Genomic DNA, 8,448 nt, shown 5'->3' with positions numbered 1-8,448 from the left:
ATCAGAGATTGACGATCAATCAATGAAATAAAAAGAGAAGGCAAGACAAGAGAAAAAAGAGTGAAAAGAAATGAACAAAGCCTCCAAGAACCATGGGATTATGTGAAAAGACCTAATCTACGCTTGATTGGTGTACCTGAATATGACGGGGAGAATGAATCCAAGCTGGAAAACATGTTCCAGGATGTTATCCAGGAGAACTTCCCAAGCTTAGCAAGGCAGTCCAAATTTCAAATTCAAGAAATGCAGAGAACTCCCCAAAGATATTCCTCAAGAAGAGCAACCCCAAGGCACATAATTGTCAGATTCACCAGAGCTGAAATGAAGGAAAAAATGCTAAGGGCAGCCAGAGAGAAAGGCCAGGTCACCCACAAAGGGAAGCCAATCAGACTCACAGCAAATCTCTCTGCAGAAACCCTACAAGCCAGAATAGAGTGGGGGCCAATATTCAACATCCTTAAAGAAATGCACTTTCAACCCAGAATCCCATGTCCAGCCAAACTAAGCTTCGTAAGTGAAGGAGAAATAAAATCCTTTACAGACAAGGAATTATTGAGATATTTTGTCACTACCAGACCTGCCCTACAAGAGCTCCTGAGAGAAACACTAAGCACGGAAAGGAACAAGTACCAGACACTGCAAAAGCAAACCAGTTGGCAAAGACCAAAAATGCAATGAGGAAAATGAGGCAACTAATGGGAAAGAAAACCAGTCAGTAACAAAATGGCAGAATCGAATCCACACATAACAATATTAACATTGAATGTAAATGGCCTAAATGCTCCAATGAAAAGACACAGACTGGGAAACTGTATAAAAAGTCAGAACCCATCCGTGTGCTGTATTCAGGAAACCCATCTCATATAAAAGACACACATAGGCTCAAAATAAAGGGATAGAAGAATTTACCAAGCAAATGGAGAACAAAAAAAAGCAGGGGTTGTAATTCTAGTCTCGGATAAAATGGACTTCAACAAACATCAAAAGAGACAAAGAAGGACACTATATAATGGTAAAAGGATCAATCCAACAGGAAGAGCTAAGTATCCTAAATACATACACCCCCAACACAGGAGCACCCAGATACATAACGCAAGTTCTTAATGACCTAAAACGAGATTTAAACTCCCACTCACTAATAGTGGGAGATTTCAACACTCCACTGTCAATATTAGATCAATGAGACAGAAAATTAACAAGGATATCCAGGACTTGAATGCAGAGCTGGGCCAAGTGGACCTAATACACATATACAGAACGCTCCACCCCAAATCCACAGAATATACATTTTTCTCTGCACCACATTGCACGTACTCTAAAATTGACCATATCATTGGAAGCAAATCACTCCTCAGCAAATGCAAAAGAACAGAAATCATAACAAACAGTTTATCAGACCACAGCGCAGTCAGACTAGGACTCAGGATCAATAAACACACACAAACCCGCATAACCACTTGGAAACTGAACAACCTGTTTCTGAGTGTCAACTGGAAATGCTGTCTCAAAAAAAAAGAAATACTAGACTTCCATAGAATCAACCCAAATGTCCATCAATGATAGAATGGACAAAGAAAATGTGGTACTGTACATATACACCATGGAATATTACGCAGCCATAAAAAACGAGTTTGTGACCTTTGTAGGGACTTGGATGAATCTGGAAACCATCATTCTCAGCAAACTAACACAAAAACAGATGGCCAAACTCCATATGTACTCACTCATAGGTGGGTGTTGAACAACAAGAACATGTGGACTCAGGGAGAGGAGCATCACACACAGGGAACAGTTGAGGGGGGTAGGGAGAGACAGCGGGGGTTGGGGAGGGAGGGGAGGGATAACATGAGGAGAAATGCCTGATATAGTATGCACCTAAAGTAAATAAATTAATTTTAAAAAATGCAAAATAGCCAGACATGGTGGTGTCTGCCTGTGGTCTCAGCTGCTCGGGAGGCTGGGGCGAGAGAGTCACTTGAACCTGGGAGGTGGAGGTTGTGGTGAGCTGGGATCTTGCCACTGCACTCTAGCCTAGGCAACAGAGTGAGAGCCTGTCAAAAAAAAAAAAAGACACTTATTTTTGAGATGGGGTCTTGCTACATAACCCGGGCAGGTCTTAGTGTTTTGACCAGAAGCAATTCTCCAACTTTAATGTACCATGTAGCTATTATTACAGATGTGAACCATGATGCCTGGTTCTCTCATAAAGGGATTTTTGTCAGGAATCAGTGACAGATTTTCTTGGTGTCAGAAGATAAGCAAATAGGGCACCCTTTACTTTCTTGTCTTATTAATGTCACTGTCCATATGAATTTTTACTTTTTATTTTCTACTTCAAATTTGTCTGTAATTTTAGATTCAGACATTTAGGGCAATATACTAGAATTTATATGTTGTGCCTGAATTAAATTAGATAATTAGTATGCAGGCAGGCAAAAAGGAATTATAAAATTTTAAACTGCTTCTGTTAGCCTATATCTAGAGAATATAATTTATTCCCCAAATATTTGTTTTTTATATGAGACTCTTACCATATTCTGCTAAATTGTGTGTGTGTGTGTGTGTATGTGTGTGTGTGTACATATACATATATATAATTTAGCAATGTAAGGCTATTCTTTGCTTCTAAACTTGGATTACAGTAGTTTTATTTTATGTAAAAATGGCATATATTTAAAATGTAAAAATTGACACTAGTTTCTTTTAAATGCTCATCTAGTAAAGTTTCTCATTAGCATCTCCTATTTCTGATTGTAGTGCATTTTCCCTGAAATTTTATTGCTATACAATAGATGCCAGTAATTTAAAATTCCTGCCTTCCACAAATGCACAGTGACAGTCAAACATTGCAGTTATCTAGATAAAATATTTTTTTTTTTTTTTTTTTTGAGATGGAGGTGTGCGGGCTGGATGCAGTGGTAAGATCTGGGCTCGCGGCGGCCTCTGCCTCCCAGGTTCGGGCGATTCTCCTGCCTCAGCCTCCCGGGTGGCTGGGATTGCAGGCATGTGTCACCACACCTAGCTAATTTTGTATTTTTACTAGAGACAAGGTTTCTCCATGTTGGTCAGGCTGGTGTCAAACTCTGGACCTCGGGTGATCTGCCCACCTTGGCCTCCCATAGTGTTGGGATTACAGGCGTGAGTTGCCATGCCGGGCCTATTTGTTAATGTACATTAATGTTGCAAACTAGATTTTATGAGTAAACATTTCTGTTATTATTGTCTTGCAAAAAAAAAGATGATTTGCCAGGTGTGATGGCTCACGAATGTAATCCCAGTTCTTTGGGAGGCCAAAGTGGGTGGATCACTTGAGGTCAGGAGTTCAAGACCAGCCTGGCCAACATGTTGAAACCCCATCTCTACTAAATATACAAAAAATAGCTGGACAGGGTGGCGTGTGCCTGTAATCCCAGCTACTGGGGAGACTGAGGCAGAAGAATCACTTGAACCTGGGTGGGGGGTGGGGTGGAGTTTGCAGTAAGCCAAGATCGCACCATTGCACTCCAGCCTAGGCAACAGAGCAAGACTCCATGACATGCAAATTTGTGAAGCATTCCATATTTTTTTGATCTATAAAGAGACTTAGACTCCCACATAATAATAGTGGGAGACTTTAACTCTTCACTGTCAATATTAGACATATCAATGAGACAGAAAATTAACAGGGATATCCAGGACTTGAACTCAGATCTGGACTAGGCGGACCTAATAGATATCTACAGAACTCTCCACCCCAAATCTACAGAATATACACTCTTCTCAGCACCACATCGCACTTATTCTAAAATTGACCACATAATTGGAAGTAAATCACTCCTCAGCAAATGCAAAAGAATGGAAATCATAACTGTCTCTCAGACCGCAGTGCAAATTAGAACTCAGGATTAAGAAACTCACTCAAAACCCACTCAAAACCACACAACAGCATGGAAACTGAACAACCTGCTCCTGAATGACTACTGGGTAAATAATGAAATGAAGGCAGAAATAAAGATGTTCTTTGAAACCAATGAGAATGAAGACACATTGTACCAGAATCTCTGGGACACATTTAAAGCAGTGTCTAGAGGGAAATTCATAGCACCAAATACCCACATGAGAAGTGAGAAAAGACCTAATATCAACACCCTAACATCATGATTAAAAGAACTAGAGGAACAAGATCAAACGAATTCAAAACCTAGCAGAAGACAAGAAATAACTAAGATCAGAGCAGAATTGAAGGAGACAGAGACACAAAAGTCCCTTCAACTAATCAATGAATCTAGGAGCTAGTTTTTTGAAAAGATCAACAAAATAGACCACTAGCCAGACTAATAAAGAAGAAAAGAGAGAAGAATCAAATAGATGCAATAAAAAGTGATAAAGGGGATATCACCACCGATCCCACAGAAATACAAACTACTGTCAGAGATTACTACAGACACCTCTATGCACATAAACCAGAAAATCTAGAAGAAATGGATCAATCCTGGACACATACACTCCCAAAACTAAACCAGGAAGAAGTTGAATCCTGAATAAATCAATAACAAGGTCTGAAATTGAGGCAGCAATTAATAGCAATTAAATTCTGGGATATATGTGCAGAACATACAGGTTTGTTACATAGGTATACACGTCATGGTGGTTTGCTGCACCCATCAACCTATCATCTACATTAGGTATTTCTCCTAATGCTATCCCTCCCCTAGCCTCCCCACCCACCGACAGGCCATAGTGTGTGATGTTCCCCTCCCTGTGTCCATGTGCTCTTCTTGTTCAACTCCCCCTTATGAGTGAGAACATGTCGTGTTTGGTTTTCTGTTCCTGTGTTAGTTTGCTGAGAATGATGGTTTCCAGCTTCATCCATGTCCCTGCAAAGGATATGAATTCATCCTTTTTTATGGCTGGGCTGCATAGTATTCCATGGTGTATATGTACCACATTTTCTTTATCCAGTCTCTCACTGATGGGCATTTGGGTTGGTTCCAAGTCTTTGCTATTGTGAATAGTGCTGCAATAAACATATGTGTGTATGTGTCTTTATAGTATATTGATTTATAATCCCTTGGGTATATACCCAGTAATGGGATTCCTGGGTCAAATTGTATTTCTGGTTCTAGATCCTTGAGGAATTTAGGTGTTTCAGTAAGAAAATCAAAGGTGGGCTTTGATTTCAGGAACATACGTGGAGAGGGGGCCCAATAAACCATCCAGTGATAGTATCATCTTTAATTTGCCAAAACAAGATACAGGTTTTAAATAATGTGAAGCTGTCTTGAGGATATTTTCCTTCTTTAGTTACTGTTAGTTTTTCAAAGTCTTCAAAGTTCATCCCACAGAAACATTAATCCAGGCAGAACTGGAATTGTTAAGATTTTACTTTTCAGATTAAAAAAGCGATTTGTTACTAAAATATTTTTTAAATACAGAAATGCCCAAAGAAGAAAAAATTTTTAAAACTCCAAAAATGCATCATTCACAGATTACCATTGTTAAAATTGTGTGTCATTTTGTATGCTATAAAAATACACATGCATTTTTATTGAAATCATATTAATCATAATTTATAGCCTACTTCTGTCACTAACAAATATATGGAAAACAATGTCCTATGTCAAATGATACCATTTTAATAACTAAATCTTGAACATATCATCCAATGAAAAACAATGATCTAACTTATCAGGCTTTGTTGTGTTTTCTAGTGCAAGGAAGTTACCAGATGGAGCTTTGAGCAAATGAAAGGTATGATGTCATTTATTTAAGTGACACTTACTAATGGCCTCCTGTGTGGAGTAGGCACACACCAGTTCTAAAGCCCTTCTCCTGAATCCAGTGCTGGCTTCTGCTAGAAACAAGTTCTTGGGAATAAAAATCCATTCAGTTCCTTCACTAATCTAGTAGAGAGAAGAAGTATTTTTATATTTATTTTGAGATATTTTTAGTTGCTTAATGTATAAAGGTAATGTAGGTCAAACATGGACTTGAAAGTGTTCATATGTCTCCATGCACCCAAGGGCCTAATGAATCTACATGGTTGTAATGTATGTAAGAGGAGTAGCTGACTGGTCTACCCAATCTGGGAACCAGGATGGCAACTGTGAAGCCATTCGGGTCTATTTTGTCCTAACATCCCTCCTAACAAATAGGAGATTCTTCATAAAGACTATAAAAGGATTAGTCTAGAAAACATGAGCCTTAATGAGGACAAATGATACACAGTTAAAGTATAAGATAGGTAGTTATTTAACAACTAGCAGGGAAGCTGGAGTATGGGTCTGATGTTAACTGTTTTGTTTTGTTTGATACGGAATCTCACTCTGTCGCCCAGGCTGGAGTGCAGTGGTGCAATCTTGGATCACTGAAACCTCTGCCTCCCAGGTTCAAGCGATTCTCCTGCCTCAGCCTCTGAGTAGCTGGGATTACAAGCACACGCCACCATGCCTGGCTAATTTTTGTGTGTTTAGTCGAGACAAGGTTTCACCATGTTGGTCAGGATGGTCTTGAACTCCCGACCTTGTGATCCACCCGCCTTGGACTCCCAAAGTGCTGGGATTACAGGCATGAGCCACCACAGTCACCTGGGTCTGATGTTAACTGTTAATTCTTCTCAATAGGCCATAGGATTCTCTGTCTCTGGTCTAGTCTTTGTCTAGCTCTTTCCCTTCTTCTATTGGGCCCGATTCTATTCCTCTGACCTCTATTGTACATTTCTTTGTTGTAGATGGATCGTATGAGCCAGGGATACATTTACGAACAAGAAATGAATCACTTTCTCATATTAGATTTCATTCTCTATTTAATCGAAAATACGTCTCCCCCAAGGTTCAGCAAAGTATTTATTTGGTTTTTCAATGTGTGTTCTTTTAGAATTGCTATTGTTCAATGCCAATGTATCAGATGTTAGGATCCTGGTCCTTTAAAGTACTTTCTATACCAGTGTGGGAGTAGATTAGAATCCTCTAAGATTTTAAAAGAGGAAGAGAACATATTCATAGTTGGATATTGTCTGGGATACAGTCTCTTATTATTTACGTGGCTTTTCTTGTAGAGCTGCTTCTCTCTCTAATACCAGGGCTTCTACTGTAACTTTCTGCTCTGGAGAACAGAGATTGGTCCCATAGTGAACTCTGTAGGCTAACTCTGTACAGGTTCTACAGGCACAGGGAGGGCTCTGACTGTGTAAGTTTCAAAACTTCTTTGAATACTCTTAACTTTATATTGCTTGAAAACTTTTGTGACTCTCAAAAAGTGATAAAAATTAGGAAAATCTGTAAGGTTTCAGTTAACATGGGATAAATCTTGAATATACATGACATGGAAAATGGCAGATGAAAACTGGTAATTACCCTTGAAAAAACAAAAAAAAAAACACCAATAGACCAAAAAAATTCCAAGGTAGGCCAGGCATGGTGGCTAACACCTCTAATCCCAGCACTTTGGGAGGCTAAGGCAGGTGGATCACTTGAGGTCAGTAATTTGAGACCAGCCTAGCCAACATGGTGAGATCCCATTTCTACTAAAAATGCAAAAATTAGCTGGGCGTGGTGGTGTGTGCCTGTAGTCCTAGCTACTTAGGAGGTTGAGCCAGGAGAATCACTTGAACCCGGGAGGCAGAGGCTACAGTAAACTGAGATTGCGCCACTGCACGCCAGCCTGGATGACAGAGCAAGACCCTGTCTAAAAAAAAAAAAAAATCCAAGGCCATTTAAACATTTTAAATTCCATTTTAAAGTGTTTCAATATTTCTGAACCCAAAGATATTTTATTTCCATAAATCTCTTTGGATTTCTGCATTGTAGGATATTGCTGGGAACATTGTGTCCTGTCTGTGAGCTCCTGTGTGCCGAGTAAATCAACACAGCATGTGACTTTTCCAAGAATGATTCAGAGATCACTTTGGGAAAAGGACATGCTTTTACCAGACACAAATGAAGATCACATGATTTGTCCACTGTTTCCTCCAAGCCCTCAAATTGTAAGAGAACCCAAGTCACTAATCATTAAAGGTAACTTTTTATTAATTAAGCAAAAGACCAGAAAAATAAAATCAGCAGCAGTTTTTTTTTTAATTTTTTTTCCATTTATTTATTTTATTGCATTTTAGGTTTTGGGGTACATGTGAAGAAAATGCAAGATTGTTGCATAGGTACACATGTGACAGTGTGATTTGCTGCCTTCCTCCCAATCACCTACATCTGGCATCTCTCCCCTTGCTAGCTCTCCCCAACTCCCCACCCCTTACCGTCCCTCCCCTGTTTCCCCCCAACTGACCCCAGTGTGTAGTACTCCTCTCCCTGTGTCCACGTGTTCTCATTGTTCAACACCCGCCTATGAGTGAGAACATGTGCTGTTTGATCTTCTGCTCTTCTGTCAGTTTGCTGAGAATGATGGTTTCCAGGTTCATCCATGTCCCTACAAAGGACACAAACTCATCATTTTTGATGGCTGCATAATATTCCA

At 39.6% G+C, this 8,448-nt stretch overlaps 1 pseudogene; it reads left to right on the top strand.

The window, feature by feature from the left end:
• The window catches only part of LOC119472928, a 23,286-nt pseudogene extending 16,788 nt beyond the window's left edge, over positions 1–6,498 (top strand).
• Positions 6,499–8,448: the final 1,950 nt, after the last annotated feature.

The sequence above is a fragment of the Cebus imitator genome, unplaced genomic scaffold (genome assembly GCF_001604975.1).
Source record: "Cebus imitator isolate Cc_AM_T3 unplaced genomic scaffold, Cebus_imitator-1.0 Scaffold124, whole genome shotgun sequence".
Classification (NCBI taxonomy): Eukaryota; Metazoa; Chordata; class Mammalia; order Primates; family Cebidae; genus Cebus; species Cebus imitator.
Note: the sequence above shows the minus strand (reverse complement) of the source record. Positions and strands in the feature narration are given on the sequence as shown.